General features: G+C 39.8%; 1 protein-coding gene across 2 annotated transcripts in view; it reads right to left on the reverse strand.

The window, feature by feature from the left end:
- The window catches only part of BRINP1 (BMP/retinoic acid inducible neural specific 1), a 190,783-nt gene that overhangs the window by 162,736 nt on the left and 2,404 nt on the right, over positions 1-25,643 (reverse strand). The window contains exon 1 of one of the 2 annotated variants that reach the window (XM_084799849.1): positions 25,062-25,458. The exons of the other annotated variant lie outside the window; for it this stretch is intronic. The gene's annotated coding sequence lies outside the window, so the exon portion shown is untranslated. Of the gene's footprint in view, positions 1-25,061; positions 25,459-25,643 lie in introns of those variants that run through there. 2 annotated transcript variants of the gene reach the window in all.

Genomic DNA, 25,643 nt, shown 5'->3' on the forward strand with positions numbered 1-25,643 from the left:
TTTTGATGATGGTATAATGTTTACCATTTAAATGTGTGCAATTACAAAATAAATAGCTGGATTTAAGATATGTAGTACTACAGATTAAAGAAAAATATACCAGAAAAATACTTAAACAATATCTGATAGGCTAAAATTTCAAAGACACTTATCTGTACGCATTCATTCTGTTCTATAGACAAAAACCTACAGTTTCACCTTGCAAATGGATAGAACCATAAAACCACATCCATTTCAATGTAAACCCAAAGTTGTCCACACACCTCAACTACCCTTTGAACTATTTATTACATCACCTGTCCATATCTGTATTTTTGTCTCCACAAAACAGAAAATGTGAAAATTGCTTCATGGCCAGAAGCTAGAACTGAAGTTAATCCATCCAGTCAGCCTATGGGCCACTTTCAAACAGGGGAACAGTTAGACTGCCCTACACAACGAGTGATTGGTAAACAAAATAAACACAATAGGTGATGGCACTAGATATTACTTTCATGACTGATTCTGAGATAAAACTACTATAAAAACATGGCCACAGCTGAACCCTACCTATACTTGTGCTTGGGAATCCACACACAGCATCAAGAATGCAGTACACTAGACAGGATAAGTACAAGACTCAGTACACTGAGATAGCTGCGAGTCTGAACAGTACACATCAGTACAGATGTTTAGCTCAGTGGTAGAGAGTGTCTTTACTAGGCACAAAGCCCAGAGTTCAATCCCCAACCCACACAGCAAAGAAGGGAAATTCTAAAATTGCCATTATCAATTGTTCAATCTTGGCGAATTACTTTTTTTCTTTTCTTTACCTAAGTTTATATCACTATAAAATAGATATTACTAAAATATTTTGGCTATGCTGGTTTTGGATCAAAATCAACTCAGGCTTGTAGAACATCTAGTACACTACACTCAAGATAAAAAGCATACAGTAAATGCTTAGAGAGCACCAGAGTTCATGTCAGAGTCAGGGCCTGCTCTCCATACAACTGTGGAGAATGTGTTGTCCATTGGCTATATCTGAATTGGGGTTCTAGGTTTACTGCATGCATACTCACTTATAATTGTACTTTAGCCCAATACGGATGTCCCCTGAAAGTCTTCACTTAGCAGGATATTGGGATAGATGCTGAGGTTTCCTAGTGGAATTCCAAGTAACAGAGGTATGGGGTAATGGGGAAATAGAAGGATCCAGAGGGTCCTAGAAACCTACAAGAAGACCATCAAAGCTGGCAGATCTGGACCCAGGAGAGTCTGCTCAAAGTACTGTACCAACTAAAGACACAATATTAAACCCAGTTTTCTCCAGTTCACTCAGTCTACTGGTGCTCTGGCAGTTGTGTTGTTGTCCAAAATGGGGCATGCCAGGTGTGACTGGAGAGGAGCCCACAGCTGTATTAAGTGCAGATATAAACAGATTGCTCAGCACTGCCTCCAGGGAATGAGATATGGAGTCAGCGGAGGGTGAATTTAAGAAGAACATCCAATTAAAAACACATCAGAGAAAGAAAGATGGCTATATGGGTCACATTCTTCAAGTCATAAGCCTTGAACTTAGCATCTGCTCAACTGCACCTGCCAACAGGCATTTCTGTCTGTCACTCACACTTACCACAACGCTACATTTACATTTAGCTTTATGATTCTTGTTTTTCCAATGTGTTGGCTCCTCATGCAAAACACCAGTACCCTGAATGCCAGCCATCTCAAAGGTGTTCTTGCATCAGAGAGTGCATCTATCAATGTTTAATGTCTATTCCTTCCTTCTTCATTTCCATTCCTATAAGGTGTTTCCTAACTAAGTCAGTGAATCATTCTTTCCCCAGTCAGTGCCTCAAAAGTGATCTTTGACAGATACTAAAATTTAAAATGCTGTTACCTTCCTGATGCTGTCTTATAAAAGGAACCAAAGATGCCCCCACATCCTTCGCTGTCCCCAAATCACCTATTCAGAGCGTTTTAGTCTCTCACTATGCACATTGCTTTCCCAATCTGTAATTCACTTCCACAGTATGCCCTCCTATTATTCTAATACATCTACAGTACTCATCTTAGTCAGCTTTAGTGACTTTGCTGAGTTCCTCGTCTTCAGTCCAGAGCATCCAGGCATTTGGGGGAGATGACACGGAAGGAAGGAAGTGAAAAGAAAGGAGGCAACAGTCAAGGCATAGCTCTTTGTTTCTCATTCTATTGAGAACCTTCTTGTTTCCTATGTAACTTGTTTAAAACTTCTTAATATATTTTTTTACATTTAAGTTTGGGATTTTAACTCTATAATTTTTCAAAAGTAGAGGGTAGCAGGAAGAATTAAAAGAGTACATATGGGATGTTTTGGTACAATGTCTTGTGTGTAGCGAGTGCCGGATAAATATACAACACACATAGACACACGTGATATCGTATATCATACTCTCTATTTAGTATTAATCTTTCTCCTGCCAGTAAGGTCAGTAAAAGTCATGCTATCATGTTTGTATTTTTATGTCCAATACAAAGCCTATGCTAAGTATACAATTTATGTCAACAAGTCAGTCTTCCAGAATATTTCATATATTTACTACAGCTTCCAGCACAAATTAAAGCCTATCTATGCATCTTCATGAATAGGTGAACAAATGAACAGATGGATTCCAAGATCCTATATTGAAATACTATTCTGATATCCTTTGCCAAAGTTGTCTCACCTCCACTCCACCTTATAACTTCCAAGATTATACATTCAACTTCAAATGTTATGACCATCATGCATTCGTGAAACTATATTTATTTTATCAAATTCATTTTTATGTGTGCTCTCTCTCTCTCTCTCTCTCTCTCTCTCTCTCTCTCTCTCTCTCTCTCTCTCTCTCCTCTCTCTCTCGCCCTCGGTGTGTGTGTGTGTGTGTGGTGTCAAGGGTGGTTTTGCTTTCATAAAAATTTTCTGAAATATAAAAAAGAGAAACAAAACTACAGCCTCAGTTTCTTTTCACAACACTAACGTGCAGCAGATATTTCTTCTCTTCATGAAGATAAAGGCACTGTTGAAAACTTCAGAGTATCAGCTGAATCCATTCAACATCTTGAATGCAGGTAGTAGCCAGATGACAGCCTAATCTATGGCAATAAGCAAAATCCTGTGAGGCAACCCCTGCCTCATTGAATATTCACAGGCACATTCATATCTGATCCCACTCACATCATCTCCAAACCCTTTCCAGATTGATCCAAGCTTAAGCATCTTTGATGAGGATTCTAAACTCAAAGCAACAACATTCTAACAACTTAGCTTTCTTAATTTCATTTTCAACTCTATTTGGATCTTCTCCTCATCATTTCTTCTGTGATAAGAAGGTCTTCACAGCAATGAATTCCTGAGGAAAGGAGAAATTCTATTTCTGGTGTCTTTATTGAAAAGAATGCCCCATCAACTTTAATAATGTTGGCATTGCTCATCCAAAATGAAATAAATGATCTTACCTATGACTCTTCAAAAACTCTTTAAAAGGAGAAATGTAGATGGTCTCAAATCTGTTCCATATGTAAATTCATCTCTTTGACTACGCCATGTACTCTCCTCAACAGAGTGGTTCATCTTTGATTCACCTTGGAAACTCCTTTGTCAGGGAACTTGTAGAAGTAACTTGAAGCCAGGCCTTCTAATACAGGTAAAGTAGTACTCTAAGTTCTTTTTTTCTGATTTGTGCGTTAATGACAAGAGTTAAGATCTACTGAGAAGCTCTATGGGCTGAGCATTACTTTAAAATTTCTGCCTTGGCCAACTCACTAATTGTTACAATTCTAGTTAAGTTTTGTTACTCTTCCTGCAGGTAAGGTAGGTCATTTATTATAGGTGTAAGGTTATTGTGTAGTTTAAATTCTGATATCCTGTCTAAATGCTATGTAAACTCTGCTCCCCAACTGTCCTCCTGTTGTGTCAATAAAGCAGCTTAGAGACAATCAAGGAGCAGAGGAGAGAATAGGGCTGGAATTCCTGCCAGCCAGGGGAGGAGGAGTTGGGGATGGGAGAGGAGGCGGGAGGGAGGTGGGGAGAGCCAGAGGAGTGGACCAGGAAGAGGGGTCCAAGGAAGAGGAGGATGGAACAGGAGCTGAGGAAAGCTACAAAGTGCACGTATTGCTGGGATGTTTGCTGAGAGTAAGACAAAATTGCATAAAGGGTTAATAACAGCTTTAAACTGTTCAGATCGTGTTGTGAAGCCTTGTATTATAAACGAGTCTCAATTATTTGTGTGATAGCGGGGTTAAGAAATAAGCTAAGAGAAACAAACCCTTTTATAAAAATCACTTCAACCCTGCCTAAGGATACACAGCTACTGAGAATGGGTATGACTCACAACAACACTTACTGGTTGCAGAATCCGGGCATGTAAGAACAAAGCTTACAAAATTCTGATACTTTGACCAGAAGCTCCTACCAGGCTGAAATGCACCAAATAGTCCTGAGCATAGAAAAAAAATAACTCTATATTCACCCACCTATCACACATGTTAATATGATTAACTGTGGACAAAACATTCCCCTAGGTGACATAGAGGATACTACATACAATTATATCCTAATAGTATCCTCTAGTCAAACAAATAAAACGAGGCCTTCTGTGACCTTTAGCCCTCTATGTTATAAAACAAAGTCAACCATAAAAAATAAATACTTTGGCAAACATAAAATTATCCTCATTTTCCTGTTTCAGAAAATGCCATCTGATTCAAAAACAAAATTATCAGTATTTTGTAAGATATCATGGGTTTCCAACATCAATATGTAGTAGGAAAGTAAAATCGCCAGACTGAAAATGTTTCTACTAATTTCTATACTAGCAACCTATAAGCACTGGCCCAAGGAGGATGTTAAAGGAATGTGCACACATGAAGGAAACATCTAAATGCCACAGTGCAGAACCACGAAGAGACTGAAGAAAGTAGTATCAGCATTGGCATTCACCGACTGAGAAAGAGGAGGAAAAAACCCAAAAGACCTTTTAGATCTCAGAGTTTGAGGGACTAGGGCTTTTGCTTCAAGGAATTTAGAATGCTATAAAAATCTAATTATAGAAGAAAAATAAAGGTTATGAGATGTTTTATGGCCTTTTCACTTTAGGGCTCTGTCTCCAGTAAATTGCCAAAGAAGGCAGCTTCCATGATATTTTCCGGGAATGTTAGGAATCTGTACTGAACCAATAAATGTGAAGATGTTAATTAATGGAAGCCCTGGAGCCCAGCTCCCTCACAGACAACCATTTCTGTTCCAGATGAAGCAGGAAGTCGCCCAAAAGATGCACTTTTTAGAAGCTCCATTGACCTCAAATACTTCCTTAGAAAGTTTGAGAATTATACTTGGAAGCCCACCACCAGAGCGGTCCTTTCTTGGTGTTCTACAGTATTGTCTTACACTACAGAGCAGACATAATAGGTCCCTTGCTCAACGTCTTCCCAGAGATAAGGAGACATTTCTACAATGCAAAACTGATTGCAAGGGGATGGTAATCAGTTGAATTTGACTTTGGCTCAAGCCTTTAGAGGCACAATCCATGTGGGAAAATAATGTGAGCTTTCTTTAGTGCCCATTTCCTTGTCAATTTGTTCTTTTTCATAGTGTCTTTGTGTGTGTGCAATGAGTAGTGAAAGGAAACTGATGACAGGGTCTGGCAAGCAGAAACTACGAGATAAAAGGCAACTGTTGTTATTATTGGGTTCCTTCCTGGATCTCGCCCTGATCAATGGCTGCCTCCCACCTCAAATTGAGAACTAGGATCAGCTCTCACTTCACTCCATCATTATAACCCATGTGTCACTCTCCACCATTTATCAGCATCTCTTTGTGTGCTTTCTAGGATCTCTGAAGATCTTTTCAGCAAGTTCAAGCCTATTTTACTCGTCATCCCTTTCCCCCAAGTTATGCCTTCTTTTAGAATGTTCCTATCACCATCCTAATCTCCTCGACCAGATTAACTGCAGTATTTCTCTTCTGTTTAAAGATTAGTTTCAGATTCGTACGAGAAATTAAAAGAGGGTGTAGGGTTATACACACATAATCCCCGACCCCTCCACAAACATATAGGTGCATAGGCTACCCTGATCCATATCCAAAATCATAGTGAACACTTCTGTGTCCATTGATGAACTGACATTGACACATATTTATTAGGTTAAGTTTCAGTGATGCACATTTAATGGGTTCAACAAATACATTACAACAAGAGTCTCACATTACAATATCATGCACAATAATTTCATTTTATAAACTCTGTGTTCCATACATTACCACCTTCTGAATCCCTAACATTCACTGTGATGTTATTTCCACTAATTTGCCTTTTTAGAATATGGTATAATTGTAATCACCTGGAACATAGCCTTTCCAAATTAATCACTAGTGATATGCACTGACTTTTCCTCATGTATTACCATTGTCATAATAGCTCTATTCTTTTTAGGTCTGAATAATATTCCACTACCTGGATATGCCACATATTATGTATCCATTCACCTCTTAAGGAGGATTTTGTTTCCTCCAAGGTTCAGCAATTCTGAATACAACTACTAAAAACAATGTGTTAGTTTCTTATGTGGATAAAGAATTTCAATCATTTTACTTAAATACCAAAAAAACATATCTATTGTAACCATTGTAAAAGTATGTTTAATATCATAGCTTTGGAGACATGCTAAGCATTGTTAGTATTGGGACTTTGAGAATGGTTTCTTCTTGAATACTCAAGCTTAAGACCAAACCACCCACAGGTCACAAAGGAAGAGAAAATGGAAACTTACCCACGACCCCATATCAAAAACCATGCTGTCATGCATGTGGGCTTTAGGAAAGGATGAATTTGATTGATTTATTTGATATGGTATCTCAAAGCAGGATATGGTGCATAGTGTTTACGCAGCCAATAATTCAATAATAAACAAACAAACAAAATCAAAACAAAAAATGAATGGGATATCTGGCTACATGTAGTTTAAGTGCAGCATCTCACAATTTGCAAAGCATTTGTACTTAGTTTAAACCATTTGAGCCTCACAGCCTCCTGGGATTTTCACAGGAAATTCAAGCTCAGAAAGCATGAGAGATTTGTCAAGTTAAAGCATGCCAAATCACGGTGTAAGCATAGGTCTTCCAACGCTTCTCCCATATCAAAGCATAGTTGCTTTGTTAAGAAAGGAATGAGAGGGACTAATAATGTGGCCCAGTTAGGGAAACACTTATGGTGCAAGCATGAAGACCTGATCTTGCATTCCCAGAACCCACATGGAAACTGTGTACTCAAGCACACCGTAATCTTCCAAGGAGCAGCTTCTTAGAACAGAGGCATGTGGATCTAGCTGAACCAATCCAAGCCACCAACAGAGACCTTTTCTCAAAAGGTAAAAGATGGAGAAAGACACACATATTGACCTGTGACCACCATTTGCACATATATGCATGAACACTGGCATGCATATGAGTACACACTCACAGAAGCATGTTAGGCATAACACACCACACACACACACACACACACACACACACACACACACACACTCACACACACACACACACACACACTCACACACACACACACACACACACACACACACACACATACACACACACACACACACTCAAGAAAAGAACAGAAAATCTCAATCTTAGAATCTTTAAAGGATAAAGAACAGGCAATTACAAGAACAGAACTAATGACTCCATTTGGAAGACAAAGTGGGAGGAAGGAACACAGCAGTGCCCAGTAAATTGCAGTCACAAACTGGGACCATAGCAGCGATGGCTGAATATACCAGACACTGTTAGCCAGGGGACAGATACTCAAAAAGAAAGCAGAAACAGATTTTTATCAATTTTCCTATTTCACCGATGTCTAGCTCCACTTCCTGCCCAGCATTTCATGCTACAACTGAGGCTTCGGCCCTTGGAGAAAAGCCGAGAGATTTCTGCAAATGTTTTCTCTTCGACAGATGGAGCAGAAACTGAGAAGCATTACAAGGAAGATGGATCACACATCACATTTGCAACAATAAAAATGCGGCAACGGTTAAAAGCAGCCTCGGTTAAATAGATATGGAAACCCAGGGTTGGCCTAAATCTCTCTCTCTCTCTCTCTCTCTCTCTCTCTCTCTCTCTCTCTCTCTCTCTCTCTCTCTCTCTCTCTTAATTAAAAGTGAAGGAGAATTTAAAAGTTCTATTTCAGCCCCTCCAAGCTTTAGTGCAATGAATGCAGAATATTTATGTGTCTTGGCTAGATGTCAGACAGTATAAGATTTATGTGGGTTCAGGCCTTAGGCAAGGAAAAACCCCAGAATAGGAAACAGGAAAAGAAATGAAGGGAGGGAAACCTCACCGACAGAAATGTCTGGATGCTTGAACCTATGGAACTTCAAATTAAGCCTGAATCACCCCCTGCCTCTTTCTCTCTGTCTTCTGTTTCATGTATACCTGCTTTCATTCACTTTTTTTTTTCTGTGCTTGGTTCTATTTTTGTCTATGATCATATCAAGATATGCAATTCTCACTGTACCTAGTAGAAACACATCAAGTGCTATTGAAATGACTTGGAGACCTGACCAAGGACAGAGAATACTCGATGCTAGGATACACCCTGTCTCATAACTGAGGACTCATAGCATTGTGGAACTGTAAATCACTGTTCTGCATAAAGCCCGTGAGGGTCTCCAGTCACAGCTACTTTCTGAACTATTTCTGAACTGTTTAAGGGAAATTCACTAAATGCTTAAATTAAAACCCAGCTCAAGATTATCTGATCCAGTCAGTATGGTGTATGAATAAACTGAAAAATACTTGTTGGGAGAAAATAATTTGTTGGGTAGAACCCCTGCAAAGCACAGTTATGTCAGCAATATAGTCAAATTTATATTAAACTGTCATCCTTTGTCTCCTGTGTGATTTTCTTATATAACTCACAGAATCCATTCTCCCTTAGTTAACAGGTATAATCACAAGCATTTGCTTTTCCACATGGTTAATGTTTAAACTGTGCAGTATGTATTTAACACAAATGTATTAATACATATCCATACACAAAAACAGAAGTGCACATTAGAAAGTACTGATTGCCCCATGTACATGAGCCCATTCACACACATACATACTGTACACATCAAGGCACACATAAATACAAATATAGGCATGCATCAGCACACTCAAAAACATTAATTCTATATTCTCTATCATCCCTAGATAAGTCATTTCTAAAAATATATTTGAAATACCATTGTAATTAAAATGTGATTTGCACGTAATAGTTACAAATAAAAATATAGCAATACTCACTTAAGCACTTCCTCATTGTTAGAAATATTAGAGCTGCTTAACAAATGAATACAAGAACCATGTAAGCACTTACATGTCTTACCTCTTGCTGAGAACATTCATTTCCACACAAGTTTATTCACATATGAATGCATTTAGGAATCTATGAGTACATTCATGCACAAATGGCACACACACACACATTTGAAAGAGCTAAGCTCACTATTTATGTGAGTCATACATATTTGGATATACACATACAAATCACACACACCTCAAAGTAGAACCTTGAGACATTTAAACTCCATATTACTACATATCATATACCATACATACCACAGCACACACAAACACCCCACACACATACCACCACACATTGCACATAATGCATAATACACATACCACCCTCACCGATACCACACATAGTATACACATATAACATACACCATACATGCACACACATATCATATACACATTTTTTCTCCCCTATACAGACACCATATAGTGTTTATAGTGTACATACTATGTAGACCACACTTAGGCCAGAAACGCACGTGTATACACACACATGTGTATACCACATATACAGCATAAACACATACCACAACATGCACACACACACACATACACACACACAAACACACTCCATTACTACCATCACCACCACCACAATCCACAGAAACACACAGCTCTTGTAGTTCAAAACAGAGCCTGACTCACTCTATACACTTCTTCAAATTAAGTTCTTCCCCTACATGTCAAAACAGACCACTGAATATGAAGACCTGTGTTAGAACATATCTTCTGGAGGAAATAAACGTCACATATGAAACAGATACCAGGATTAAAACAAGTCTTGATGGTCTGAGCCAATGTTTCACAGATAAAATAAGGCAGAGCGCAGATCAACAGTAGTTTATCATGTGTACAAGAGAGGGAGAGCTGGGGATGAAAACTGGAATAAATGTCGAAGTCACCAGATATGCAAAATACTGCCTTGGAAACAGCATCAAAATCACAGGGCGTCATGCATACATATTGCTCTACTGAATGTTGTATGGTCCTATGACAATGCATATTTAGAGAAATGTTCACTGGCAGAGCTGGCCAGTGAGTCAAGATCTTTATCCTATTGTGCTTCAATATCTGTCTTGCTCAAGGTAAGTATTTGTCTTAGGTGTCAATAAAGCCAACCATTATCCTGTCAGGAAATGAGAGGGAATCCAGAAGAGGCATGTGTCACCACCATGGGTGTCCTTTAGTCAATATGTTTACCATAAGTGTTATGAGTGCTTCATCTCCCGTGTTTGCATTGCATATGCATATTTATTTAAGAATACTTATAAGTCTACATTGCTATGTTCATACTTTTTCATAGGTTGAGAAATAAGGTAAACAAAACAATTACAGATGCCACCTTCTCCTAAAAAACTCATAATCCTAGGACCATCAATATTTGATAGCACTAAGATTGGATTTTTACACTCCACAAATATTCTTTTCTATGAGTCTATATATTCTGACTCTAAGTTTTTATTTTCCTAAGATTCTCTGATTTAAAGTTTTGATAGCTTCTAAAATTCTACAACTATGGTTCTCAGATGTCAATATTATAAGATTCTGACATTTATAGCTTACAATTTGAAGCTCAAATCTCCTGATGAGAATGAACTTGCCATTGCCATACTCTGAGGCACAGGGGACATAAAAGTAGCCAAAGTAGCTCTACTAAGTGGGAAGGACAGAGAAGCCACAAAACAGAAAAATACCCAGTAGAGAACAAGAGTTCTAAGAGCATGCCACTTGTCTCTTATAGAACCCCTCTCTGCTCATCTTTGTTTTCAATTTTATTTTATGGTCCAAAGTTTGAGAATATTTACTGCTAGAGTACAGGTGCTGTGGAAGCTGCAGTTGTTTATCCATAGCATCTAGCACAAACCCTGAATGCCTGAACAGAATGCTTCTGATGGACTGAGGCAGGTGGCCTAACTATAGCAGGCTTCTTTTTCTTCATTGTCACTGGCTTCTTCCAACATTCTTCATATTTTCCCCCTTCTCTGGGTCCTATCATATCGCCTCTTTAAATCTGAATGTATATTAGTTACGCAGTCCTCTCAGAAATACAATCTTTTCTATCATTGTGGAGATAATGAAGCTGAGAATAAATATGATTTATCAAAATCCCTTAAAGCGATAGAAAAAATGGTGACCCTAAAGCTGTTGACCCCAACTTCAGAGCTTTCCAAGTTCTGTAGTTACCATCTACTGTCTCAGAAACAACAAAAATATCAACTCAACAAAACACTAAGAAATCCAAAAGTCAGACATGACAACTCTGCTTTCTACTCCTCAGTATAACTCTAAATACATTTTCTCAGTCAATACCAGTTCCCATTGTATGATATCCAATATTGGCCTTCCATACTCAACAGTTCATTTAATTTTCTAGCCTTTTTATCCTCCTGCTGTTAGGGCTGTACATGGCATGTGTTTATTTTTCAATTAAAGCAAATTAAACTTAATTTTGTTTTGAGAACTTTTTTTTTTAGAACTTCACAGCCCACATTGAGATAATTGAGACCCTGCTGTTTCTGAAAGTGGTGTTTAGAGAGAGGAGGCCCTGATCTGACACAACCTTAGAAGAAGCCATTTTTAACCCCTCACTTGCCTTTCCTGCCAACAGTATTCCTCAAATCCATCCACTTCTCTGGCACTGCTCTATTCTAGATGTGCTTTACAGTACACTACAGTACAGAACAGTACAGGTACAGTAGCTCTACCACAGTCATGACCTTCACAGTATCTATGAAAGAGTTTTCTATCTTCCCCCCTCTTCCTCCTTGACATTATCCACTGTAGATCTATTCAAGTCAACAAGTCTCTTAGTAGTCAGCCAAAACTGTATGAAAAGTGATCAGTTGCTCTAAATCCTGAACCTTTAAGCAGCCTAACTTTGCATTAACTCCCTAGCGTCAGCTTCTAGCTTGTTCTCTGGACACAGTGAAATACTTTTGTTCCTACTTTCTATCTGGAATGGCCTCTCCTTCCATCCAGCTGGATCTGCATCCCAAAGGCCAGAGAGATAGATGCTTTTAAGTCATTGTTAAAACCTTGGATCTTCTTATTTAAATCTTATAGAAGTATAATAAAGCAAAACAGAGATGAAAGCCAAGTTTGGATGCAAGTGGAAGATGGAAAACTGGGATAGTCTCAAAGGCAGCTCCATTTTGTCACCTCCTTCCTGCCTATATAGTAACTTCAGTGTGGTCCTTTGAACCTCAAGCCTTCACTTCATAAGTGAGAAAATGGAGGTTGAGGGTGTGTGTAATATACCCAAAATTCAAAATAAATAGAGAAAAGTCTTTTGAGACTCCGAGGCTTCTGAAACCATGACTCACAAAATGTCCTCTCTATAAGAATTTGTTTCATTTAATCTCAAGGTGGTACTTTGTTTTAGGGGCTGATAGCTACTCTTTTTTCATTAAAAACTACAAATCACTTAGACAAGCATCAGTGTATTAGAAATAGTACTACTCAAGCCAAGGGTAAGTAAAAGAGGAAGTTGTATCTTTAAATTTGATTTAGAATGGCTTAGAAATGTAGACAACATACATTCATGAATCCTCTTGTCCTTCATTTTTTTAACCTAACACAGAATGCTCATTAATCCATTCATCCTACTGTTTAAAGTATTGACTACCCATGTAAGGCACATACAATACAGAATATTAGGAAACATTGGTAAGCATCAAAAAATGAATGGAATTCATTTATAATCCACTATCCAAAGATGGCCACCACTCCATAGCTACATCTTATTCAACAGTCATGTATTCAATAATATGTTGTTTCTTATGCTTCTTCAATCGCTCACTAGAAAAGTAAGTCAATATAGAAAGATGCCTTAAGTGCTGTTTATGAAGCACTTGCTGTCTATAAGACATAATCCCAAGTGCTTTCTCTATGTGATATTCACCCTCATATCAAAATCTCATGAAAGGTCCTCTTGCTAGTCCATTATATAGATGATATTTCCTATATTTGCATCTCCTGGTATATAAAGATACTTCTCAAAAACCATGATTAGAGTCTATGAAGTCCATTCTATGCTTTGTTTTATTTTCTTTTCACATTTACTGTGCACAGCTAACTGACCTCTTACATGGGGGGAGTCCCTTTATCAAATTATAAGCATTTATACTTCTTTTGTAAAATTGGGATACTTTCAGAGTGTGTTAAGATAGAGCTCCTGCTCTCAGGCTGACGAACTTCCTCCACATGTTCTGTTGCTACATCTACCTTATTCACTCTGATCTCTTCACACAGGATCCTACCTCAGAAGATCCATCTGGACCACGGCCCCACTTCTGGAATTTTACGCTGCCATCCACCTGTCATTCTCCCTTGTACTTTTGAGGGCCAAAAAGCTTGTATCTGACTACTGCTAAGGAGAATGCTACCCAGGGTATGTATGTGCCAGATTGTCTTCTGGATCCAGTCCTCTTTGAAAATTCAACATCTCTCTGGGCATTTCCCTATCTTATCTACACAAATTAGCATACCCTATCCCACCATGCCATCTGTGCCACCCACCTGCCTTCTCTCGTCATGTTCTATTTTTCTCTTTTCTATTATACTTATCACCATCTGACACACACTATATTTTTTTGCTTGATTATTTATATTACATATTTCCCCTTAATTAGATAGAGAATAAGTTCCAAGATTGGGTTGGGGTCTCAATCAGTTGTGTTCACAGCTATTTTCACAGCTCTTAGAACAACATCTGGTAGAAAGAAGTGTACAATAAGAAGTTCTCCTTGTATTATTTATTTTTCTCTCATGTGTAAAAGTGTGTGTGTACACATGAAACCCAGGTGATGCTGCCTGAAATGTTTCTCAATTACTCTCTATCTTTGTCACTGAAGTAGGTCTCAGCTAACTCAGACCTGTTGACAGAGCTAGCCAGAGCCCTGGAATTGTAGGCTGTGGCCATGTCCATCTGGCATTATCATGGGCTCTGGCCATATGACCTCCATCCACACACTTGTAAACCATGTACTCTGACACATGACCCACTTTGCCAGCTCTATTCTTTAATTTTAAAATGAAGCAAACACAAGCCACATATATGTTGCATGTGCATTTCTAATACTACAAATTAATCTGTGCTTTCCTGCACTGCTTGCCTGGATGGCATTTACTGATAAAACAATTGACAACATCATCACCATTATCAACAACAAAAACATTTGATAATCCTAGTTGATATCTTGTAGCTTTTGCTCTTCTTAAAATCTTCTTGTTGTTGTTGTTAGTATTATTATATTTATTTGTTTTCAAGGAGCAAAATTGTTACATTACATCTTTTACTTGGTTTTACTTAATTTTATCTCATCTCTCTTGTAGCATATTTTTGAGATGTGCTAATAGCAACAAAAACCAACCAAAACCCCTCTTACTAGTGGTGGAGCAATGGTAGAATGTAATTTTGGCATTTTCATACAAACGTATCATTATATTTGTTCCCACTAATCTTTTTGTTGTTGTTGCTGTTTCTACTCCTCCATTCCACATCCATTCTTATGGCTCCTTTTCCTCCTCTCAATTTACCCCCACTTTTTGTTTTAAATAAAAAGAGGATATTTTTATTTTTAAACACAATTGTACCCACACATACTCTCAATTTTAAAGTTCTCTCTAAGTTTACTTTCAATAGCAGGTGATCCTACAGTTATGACTCAACTCACAGGCTAGAATCCTGGAGGGGCAACTCTACTTGAGCATTTTCCAATATATCTACAGTTCAACTTTCTACTTGTTCCCAGCTGTGCCGAGCACCCATTGTCCTGAGTACGTGTGTGTGTGTGTGTGTGTGTGTGTGTGTGTACGGCATGTGCACACATGTCTAATGAAATCAAGAAGAGATACAGACGCAGAGGCCTAGAGAGAGGTACAGTATCTTGCAACATCTGGCTGTTGAAGTTATGCCATCTTCACTCTACAGTTTCTTGCTTTAACGGTGACAGTGAGATCACTGAGATAACAGGTGGGTTTGGAGATACCATTTCCATTAAAAGAAAGACTTTGGCACTTAGCTCTGGCTCAGAGTTAGAAAGTAGCTTATTCTATGACTGCTGGCCCTGGTTTCAGAAGCATTTGAACTCCCACGATTAGGGTGCAAATAAATAGGCTAAGCTAAGGTTTCCTGCAGAGGCATTGTGAAGTTAAATTACTATTTTAAGAGGCTATGAAATTGGCAGCCAGAACGCACTGGAAGAGTAGAAAATATTCATGATCCTGACAGATAAAGAAGGGACGGAAGTAAAATGCAGATTGTTAGCAAGGATTTAGGAAGCTCCTTCCAGCAGTCCCATTTATAACTGCTCCTGGAGAAAATACGATGGATGGCTTCTTACTTTAGACATATGAAAGATCAGAACTAAGGGCAAAGTCTCATGGCATAATGGTGGATGATTTGCAATGACTGACCTAACCCAAGACAATAGAACTCATGTAGCAGTCATCAACCCCCACTATAAGAAGCCATCAAGTTCCACTTGGGGCAGGCTAAAAGCTGCTACTAGCTGGACCATGACTGAGGCAAATGCAAGAAGGAAGAACAATTCAGGAAATAATATCACATTTAGTGTGCCATGGTAGACAAGGGCTTGAGGTTTAATATTGTCACTTACTGCATATTTTACAGTGAATTATCATTTTGAAGACAGAATGTCCTCATTGGAAAACTGGAGAGAATAATTTTAAATTTAGAGTGTCACAATAAAGGTTAAATGTAATTTTAAAATATATCAAGGTATTCAGGAAGTTGATAAAATAAATGCCATTTATGTGTAAAAGGGAATCATGAAGACAAATATAAACAGAGTCCACAGAACATCCATGTTTTTAGGTAAATTTGGCAGAAATACTGGCTTTATGTATTAGAAAATGAAGGTAGAATGGTACAGAATGAGAAGTTGCAAGAGTTCAGTGTTCCTCAGCCAAATCAGTTCTATTTTACCTTAAAGAGAATAATAGTTCTATATATAAAATAAGACAAAAGAAAAAGGAGAGAAAATTAAACAGGCTTATCCAAAAGATGACTTTCAGCTCTTATGGTCAATGACCTCTCTACATCTGCTTTCTGACCCATAGCAACACAGAGAATTAAAAATTCTGCCTTAGTAATTCTGCACGTGTTTGAGCCTTTTTCCTACTTTCTCAGTCTCTCCTATAACCACTGCTGTCTCGCTGCTGCACCCGGAGATGCAGGGAGGAGGCTGGTTTTTAAAAATGATCTCAAGCGTTCCTTTATAAGGTCATGTCTTAAACCTTAAAGTAATCTCTTTTTGTGTATGAATTTTCCAGTTTGAAAACAAACCTAGCAATGCAGATAATGTTCAGTCTGATACTTGAGGGAAAAGCAAAACGGGTTAATCCTATGTGTTTGTGAGAATATGCCAGGTACCGTTTGAAAAAAACAAACCAACTCATTAAATTCCCATCTTACTTCTATACTTAGTTGCTAGTGCTCTATTTTATGCATGGGGAAACTGACATGGGGACGGGACGTTAGGTATCACTGCTAAGATGAGAGAGTTAGTAGGTGGTAGTGCAGGTATTCAGAATCCAGCCCTCAAGCTTTCAATCTCTCTGCTTTCAAGTCAGATACCACAACAATTGGTTTAGAATATGATCTTCAACAGGAAACATTATTGTTACACACCTTGGTTTTCCCATGTACAAAATAGGAAATTTTTCTACATACTATATGCTTATAGACAATATCCAAAAAAAAATCTACTGCATATCCACTATAGTACAACGAACATTAAACAAACAAGTTTGACACACACATGACCTCAGTTCAAGATTGGTCATATAATATTGTGGGTGAAGACCCAGAACTCTGAGTAAATGTATTTTTCCATTACAAGAAAGAGAACAGAAAAAGAACAAAAATGTGGCTGGCTTGCTAATGTTTTCAGAAATCATTTGTAAGGCTTCACTGGACTTTGAAAGATGCTGTCCTGTTGATATGTACTTAGAACAAAATTCTTTATAACCCTCTCAGGCCTCCCCAGCCTTTGCCATCTCTGGAAATGGCACTTGATGAGGACCACTTCCTCTGAAAGAGTCCTGTCCCCAAAATGTGTCCCAGCAGCAGAAGTACATTACCAGCCCTTCCCAGGTAATCTATTTTTCAATCTTTTCTGAACACGCCTACACATATCAAAATGCTGAATTTCTCTTTTGAAATGGCTGCTGTGCCTGTGTAATTGTTTTTACAGTACTAGCAAGGCTCCTTGTAGGTCCTTCCCCTACAATGTGCCTATAAACTCAGAACTCATCAATTCTGTGAGAAATTTAGATTACCCAGTACCATATAAACAGCAACATATGTGCTCAAAGCTATGGTCTCCATTCTGAGAATGCTCTTCCTGGTTTTTTCATGGGGCTTCTGCATACTCCAGGGATTCCTACAAATGTCAAGCATTTCATCCATTTTTTTTTTCAGATAGCTAATTCTTATAATAGCAACTTGAAATCTTATCCTTTCATAGGGTGTGTCCTCTAAAATCAGCCATCCCCTGGATATGTATGTAACCTTCTTCCAACTAAATCAACGTGTAATCTGTAACCCAGCTATTCCACATTACCCACAGGAACTGTTCTTCCCCACCGGCTCATTTTCTGGGCCTCTGAAAGGCTAGATAAATTATATCTCAGAAAGCCTTTGAGGTCTGTATTGGGTTAACCCTTAAAAAGAGTTCTAGCTGTTCAGATGGGCCATTTACTCAGAGCCCTGCTGTTCCAACCTTTACAGTTTACACAAAAATGATTGTATCTTACTTTTGCTAATTGCCTTATGGCTCTACCTCCCACACCTGGGGGAATACAGTTACTTAGCTATTCCCAAGGTGGTTCCAACATGCCTCTATGCAGCTCCGCACCCTGTGAGAGCAGAATTTGTTAAGAATGATAGATTGTGCGCCTTCATCAGATTCCCTCTTCCTGTGTGGTGGTAGCAGGCAATGCTAGCAATTGACCACTGTTCACTTTCTCACGCACAGTCTTCAGGCAATTCTCCTTAAGGCCACTTGCAATCTCCAAATGAGAGTTCCCTGGGGAGACAAAGCCCCCCTCACTCTCATATGAAAAAAATTAATTTCACTTTTCCTTGGCCTCATTATTTTCTTAATTGTCTTCTTTGCCCCCTCAGTAGCAAGGACTGTCTATGGATTTGTAGAAACCCGTTTTGGGCTGCTGTGTGTTCCAGGAGGATAGTGGTTTTCATGTTAACACTTAATCACTTTGCTATTAAGAGTTGCACCAGTGGCAACAGGTTCAGAATCTATCCCACTCAGCCAGCTTGTCTTGAATCACAATCAGTGCCATGAGATGTGACTTCCTTTAGATGTGTTCATCTCTGAGAGGACAGCTAACTCTTATGATGAAGTATGGCCTCTGTGCACAGGTCTCTCTCTGCTTTTACAATAACTTTCTCATACTGCGTATCCATACACACAAGAATATCTCTTCAGTGACTTAAGCTATAGCATGGTACTTCTAAATTTACAGAAGATAAACCCAGACAGAGAAAGATAGGCTCTTAAGGAGTCTTTATAGACACTGAGAGGAGCCAGAATTAGAATCAAGAGCCTTATGTCTCTGTACTAGTATCTTTTGGAATTTTGAAGTTAAATTGATATAAAATAAAAAGATATACTCGCTGATCACCAAGATCTTACAGTTGATGTTCATCCTCATCACTGCCTTTACTGTTGTCTCTTCCTTTTGCTTTCCCCTTTCCATAAAGTCTGTAAGATTTTGAAATGGCAACTATAATCCTATTAAGAATGTATGGGAATTTGCATATCTTTTCTATTAGATGGCCTGCATTTATCAGCATTCACTTGTATATCCATTCAACCACTTTGTTCAAATTCTTTTGCAAATAATATGATAAACCTTCGCAGATTGAAACTGCAGCCAGAATATATATATACTCTTACTCTCAGTTTTCAATTACCTGCGGCACATATTTTCATTCTCTTCCACCTTTTCTGTCCATTTACTCTTGGATTTTAAGCCTAATGATTCCTAGAATGTGATACCCCTAGCAGGACTGGAAATGAAGATGAGCAGGACACATTGAAATGAATGATGAAAGCATAACATAGGGTATCTAATAATGGCCTCCTGTCAATTCCCAGAATGCCTTCTATTCTAAGACCTACTATCCCACTAAAGATGTGTTGGTACAGATGTTAAAACCTCTCAATCCCTTGTACAAGCCCTTTCTGAAGTGGGCCATGTCTGTCTCTCTTGTTTCATCTTATGTCACATTCCTCCTTGTTTAAAACTTCATCCACACTTGGTGTTTGTGCATCCTTAGGCTTCTTAACCATCCCCTGCATAATAACTCAATTTATCTTACTTATTTAAGATATCACACTAGTATTATTTCTTCAGAAATGGCTTTTTATGACTAACTCGTCTTAAGTTATATCGCACACCTACCCTTCTAGCATAGGTTCCTTAATGACTCGTATGACATTTAATGTTTGATTGAATTACTGTGGTTTTCTATTTGCTTACTCATCTCTTCCTCCATATGTGAAGTCCAATGAAAGCAGGACCATGTTCATAAAGCATTCCTGATGTCTAAACTTTAACTGTCCATTTCAACAGCCACCATCCACATACAGATGTGTAAATCAAAATGAAAAGCAAATAAATATCAAAGATAATCAAAAGCTCACATCTCCAGTATCCCTTGGCATATTTGAGCAAGTGGCTACCATATTGGCTAGCACAGAGAACAATTTTCTTATTCTCAAACGTTCTATTTGACAGCAGTATTCTAGGGCAACATCTGTCACTCCATTAACATCTACTATTACTGAAAATAAACAACTTTTTCCTTTTGATTTTAAGGCACAACACATCCTTCTCACACTCTAAAGGTGAGAGAGTCTAGAGAATGATCATAATCTACTGTGCAGTATGATGCTTATTTTTCAAATAAATGTAACAGGAATCTTGTTCTTCTATGTGAAGGAGAATATTTTCAATGGTTATACTTACATTGTCTGTAAATAATTTATGTCTAGAAAATAATCATGTTAGTTCAATTTATGAGAATTATAGATAACTGGAAAATTTATAGTCAAAATAAGAAACCATTCCACAAATCTCTCCAGATTTAACCCAGGCTCCATTATGTGGTAATGAACACACCATTAGTATTAAAACAGAGACCACAAGAAACATGTTGCCTGTGTTACCAAAGCAGATTTGATCCCTGACTATGGAGAGAGGTTTGATTATTGAAAAACTTTCAGAGGTTTCTTCAGAGAAATCATCAAAGAAAACACTTTGTTTTTATTACAAATCCAGGAATTCCACAACAGCTTCGTAGCATCTGCTCCAAAGAGCTGACAGTATGCTTCAGCTGTTTGTAGCATCCATTGAACAGGCAGGTCTCAATAGCAGTCGGTAGTGCTGCTTGTGTAGTAGAAGAGTGGAAATGCTCAAGAAAGTTCAAAGCCTTGCCCTTTTCCTTCAGAGGAGCTGACAAAATGAGCTTCACTGTCTTCCAAATAGGGAGTGTGGCTACCTCACTGGATGAGAAAGGAGATTAAAACTAGAGATCCTGGCACTCAGAAAGGGGCACTGTCAAATTGGATATAACTACCTCTGTCTGTACTGTCACTGGTATCCCTGAGTTGCTGATCTAAGTGGTGTGATTTTTGAAGACATAATGGTTTTGCTTTGTGTAAATAACAACCAGTTGTGTGGCTGGGGGTGCGTGTGGGGAAACTGATAGATACTGTTGATACTGGATATGGCATGCCAAAGCAAAAAATTGATAAATGACTAAAGTGAGCCAAACCCCCGGCATGAAAAAGAGAAATGTTCCTATTAAGAGCACATGTTGATGTGATCAAGAAAGACCTAATCCTTTGTGGCTGAAAAACAGAGCTAATAGAAATAAAAACTAAAGAAATATGGTTTACAACAAAATTATATCAAAGTTGAGACAAAAGAGAGTTTCTAGAACAAGGCTTTGGGAAGACTTCTTAGAGGGATTCTCTGAACTAGATGATAAATGCAAGTACGGCTTGTGCGATAGAGGAAAGTATGATATATCCATTATCTTTCATAGGAAACCATAAAATGAAAAACAATGAGAGGGAAATTTGGTTGAAAACTTATATTTGATAACTGGTCCTATGCTTCCTGTTGTTGTTGATACTGTTACCAGGAGTTGACTAAGTTATTTGTTAAACTTTTGGTTTTAAGTCAAAGGATACAGGAGAGAAGGATGATATGGGTAACTTTAAGGACCTACTTTGGTGATGTGTTCCAATGATTTTCCTTAAGGAAACAAAATGAAAGAGCACATGCAAATCAGAAAATATTTCCCCACACTCTGTAGGGCCATTTAGGGGCAAAGACAGGTCCAGAGAAAAAGAGCTATTTGATCAATAGCATAAACTCTCCTGAAAGCACTAAGAATGAGATGTCCCACTTGAACAGAAGAGAACATTTTTACAGTTCCCACCTATGCGGCTACAGATACATTCCCTGCAGCCTGCACTGGGCCTTCTCAACTCAGCAGGAGGGCCCCAGAGCTGATTTGGAGTAACCGTGCTGTTTCTTCTTGGCTGAAATGGAGTCACAGCTCCCCCTTCTGGGAGCTAAAGTGCTATCCAGTTCCAGAAAAGACAATGTTTGTGAGGTTGTTAATGGCTTTATTGCAGATAGGCCTAAAATTCCCCATATTTCTCAGTTCTTCCCTGAACTCCCAAAAAGAAAAATTTAAAAGCCTGGAAACATACCTATTTTTAGTGAACCTGCTTTAAAGTTCTGAAGGTCCTGTGATTCAGAGGGCTTTATATTTTCCTTTCCCTGAGGTTGTGAGTCCCATCCCACCTATAGGCCATGCGTTTACACAGGGTAGCTCAATTTCCTATGGAGGTTAAGAGTTTTATTTGGGGGAATGTATCAGGGAGAGAGGGCTTCTGGCCCTGTATAAATACACCTGTGTATGGATGCATGCATATTCCTGTGTATGCTTTGTGTCCATACCACGAATGTACAGAAGTGAGATTTTAATTAACGTAAATAATTTTTTTAAGTATTTGCATGGATGGCTAAGTATACACTTTGCTCTCCAGAAAACGAAACTTTCCTCCTAAAGGGCTCAAGAAATATTCTATATAGTTCTATATAAAAATCATATATCCTTGGGTTCCCATGTGCATTTAATTATCTGATGACATTGAAAACAGAATATACATTCTCTGCCTTTGCCTCTGCTTCTCTCTGTCTCTGTCTGTCTGTCTGTCTCTCTCTCTCTCTTCACCTCTTGTGTGTATATGTGTCTGTATTTGTGTTTAAATGTTTTTGTGAAGCAAGGAGAATGACTGAGACATTATGTACCTTCTCTCTCAGGTCATGAATCTATATGAAGAAGGTCTGGAACACATCTCTGAAAAAAGAAGTATCCGAAGGAAGGACAAGCATTTATCTTGATGAGGAGTATGGTGGGTGGGTAGGGATAGGAAGTGTTGTGAGCTCCTGAATGGGATAATGGAGTAAAAAAAAAAAGACATAGATCTGGCTGAAAGACAACCTAGGTTTGGGTGCTGGTTCAAGCTACCAATATGTTAGTGAATACTGAGAAACTGTCACCTTCTCTCTGAGGCAGAATCTTGCCGCCTTGCGCTTTAATATGCCTTCTGCTTCTGATCATTCATACATTGGAAAAGAGAGAATGAGAGCTCTTTCCAACATCAGATTTCTTCCTCTGTTTCCAAACCCCCTCCCCAAGCTGCAATAGGAAGCTGTGCTCTAACCTGAGTTTTGTAAAGTCTCGATGGCCATGCCCTCCTGAAGGCTTCATCCTGAGAAATCAGCCTGTAGCCAGAGAATGGTATGTGTGCAAGTGCTTGCAGGTAGAATAGTCACCCACCAGCCAGGGCAGGTTCATGCAAACATGCCTTTGCTTTAATCTCTCCTCAGAAGATACAGACATACATATAAACAGCTTTTTAAAAACAAGTATATTTCTATTTTCCCTCCCAGGAGGCCTTTCCAAGGATCCCTTAGAGACATTGTATCCCACCACCTCGGCCTCCCCTTCTGGCTTCACTGCTTACAATCAGAATGGCTGCCATTTACCTTGAGAAAGTAACAGCTGCCTAGTCTGGAAGCCATGCTAACAGCAGTAAAACTCAGCATTTTTGCTGAGTAGGGAAAGCCTTTAAGAGGCAGCCGGGAATCAAATCAATGGCTGGCTTCAGAACCAAAGCCCAACTGTACCTGGGCAGGGTGGCCACAGTATTTACCTACACAAGCTCCTAAAAGGTCGAGGAAATAAGAAGGAGACCCCTAACTCACATTACCTCCCTGAGAGACTCCTCAGGGCCCGCTGCCCTTGGCAGTATTTTAGAGTCAAGCATAAAATGTGATGTGCAAATCAGCAGTTTAAGTCAACTACCACCACATTCTATCATGGGTTACCCACCCACAGTTGCTCACAAACTGTAGGTCTCCACCGGTCCTTAAACACACTCATATAGACCTCCAACCACCCCTCCCCAAAACATACTAATCTCTCCCCTTTTTCCCAGTATCTTCCGAACTTCCTGGGGCCATAAGGAAGCAAGGTTTTGAGAACAGTTTCTGGAGCTTTCATAGCTTGCCTGAGATGGAGAAGGCAAAAAGAATGCTTCCTGGGAGAGTACCCTATCAGTCTCACTCAGGGCTGCCCCAAAGGATATTTTCAATGGTTCCTGTGTGACTGCAGTGGAGGAGCAACATCCCCAGAAGATGCTTACTCCTTTCCCCTAAGAATATCCAGGCAAACTTGCACAGACCATATCCTCAAAATGAGGGGGGGGGGTGCTGTGATCGCAACAGCAAGATATGGTCATCTCTCCACCCCAGATTTACCGTGCAGTAGATAAGGAGATCCCTGACTTCCTCATTTTTTTCCCTCACTCTGTACCCAGCTTCTCCAAATTCCCATCAGAATCCTGGATTCTGCCCAGTGTGGAATTTAAAGGGACAGCATCTCACTTGCCTCTGGTTTTGGACAGGTTTCTTTCATTTTAAAGGATAGGTCTAAGTGTGCACCACTACCCCACGGTCTGGACGAATTTTTCCTTCAAGGGTACCAACACTGGGCTAAACAAGGCACCGTCTATATTCCTATCATCTCTCCCAAACCAAAGCCCAGAGCCCTAAGAGGAAGTACACACAGCGGGCTTCCCGGTGGCTACGTGATACGGTAGTAAGAACTCTATTCCATTCCCTGTAATCTGAAGAGACCTAATTAAAAATACACAGACGCGCACACATGCGAACACCATAGGTACAAACATACACTCACACTGAAAGTAGGTTATAGGGGGCACACACACACACACACACACACACACACACACACACACACACACACACACACACACACCAAACGCAAACGATGCCGCACAGGCAAACACACACTAGCACCACATCAAGTTCCTACCATGGTACACACGTCGGGAGCGCGCGGGGACACATACGCCACTTACTAAAACCCGCATTTAACCCTTCAAGTCCAATCTACACGGACCCCAGTCTCCAGAACAGAGGAGGACTTGGCGGCGAAATAACACCGGACCAGGGTGCTGGAAGGGGGAGGGGATGCGCGGGCGGGGGCGCCCCGATTGCGGTTCGGGGCGGGTTCCAAGGGCAGTGGGGCTGTGGGGAGCTGCTCTCGGAGTCTCCTTACCTGGAGTCAATGTCCGTCTTTGGCGGAGAGCAGCAGGAGGACGCTTTTTATTCGGCTCGGTGGGAACTTGGAAGAGCCCTGCGTCCAGCTCGCATACCGGGCACGGCGCGGGGACTGCGGGCGTAGGGGTACCTGGCTCCTAGCAGCCTGGCTCATACTCAGCCGTAAAGTCCCCTTGGCTGGTCCCGAGGACAGGCATGAATCCTGGCTCCGGAAGGCGGCCACTACTCCCTCTGCCTCGGGCTCTCTGGCTCTCTGGCCCTCTCCTTTGCCTGCGCTCTTCTCCTCCTCCAGCCCCCCCGCGGCAGATCAGTTCCCAGCCGTGGGCACACGGAGCAAGGCGGCTGGCGAATGGAGTGGGAAGTCCGAGTACGCCGCGGTCTCTGGGCGGGGAGCAGCGGAGGCTGGGCTAGGCAGTGGGAGGGACTTCGCCGGCAAAGGAGGAAAATGAATGGGGGAGAGGCTGCCGAGAGGCGGGGAAGGAGGAGCCGAGCGCCGGGGTAGATTCCTAGGAGTGTTTTGTACAGCTTTAGGCGGAGGAGGAAGAGAAGGGAAAGAAGTGGGGCCTCTTGGAGGGAGGGG

Source organism: Acomys minous, assembly GCF_964271855.1.
Source record: "Acomys minous genome assembly, chromosome: 1".
NCBI lineage: Eukaryota > Metazoa > Chordata > Mammalia > Rodentia > Muridae > Acomys > Acomys minous.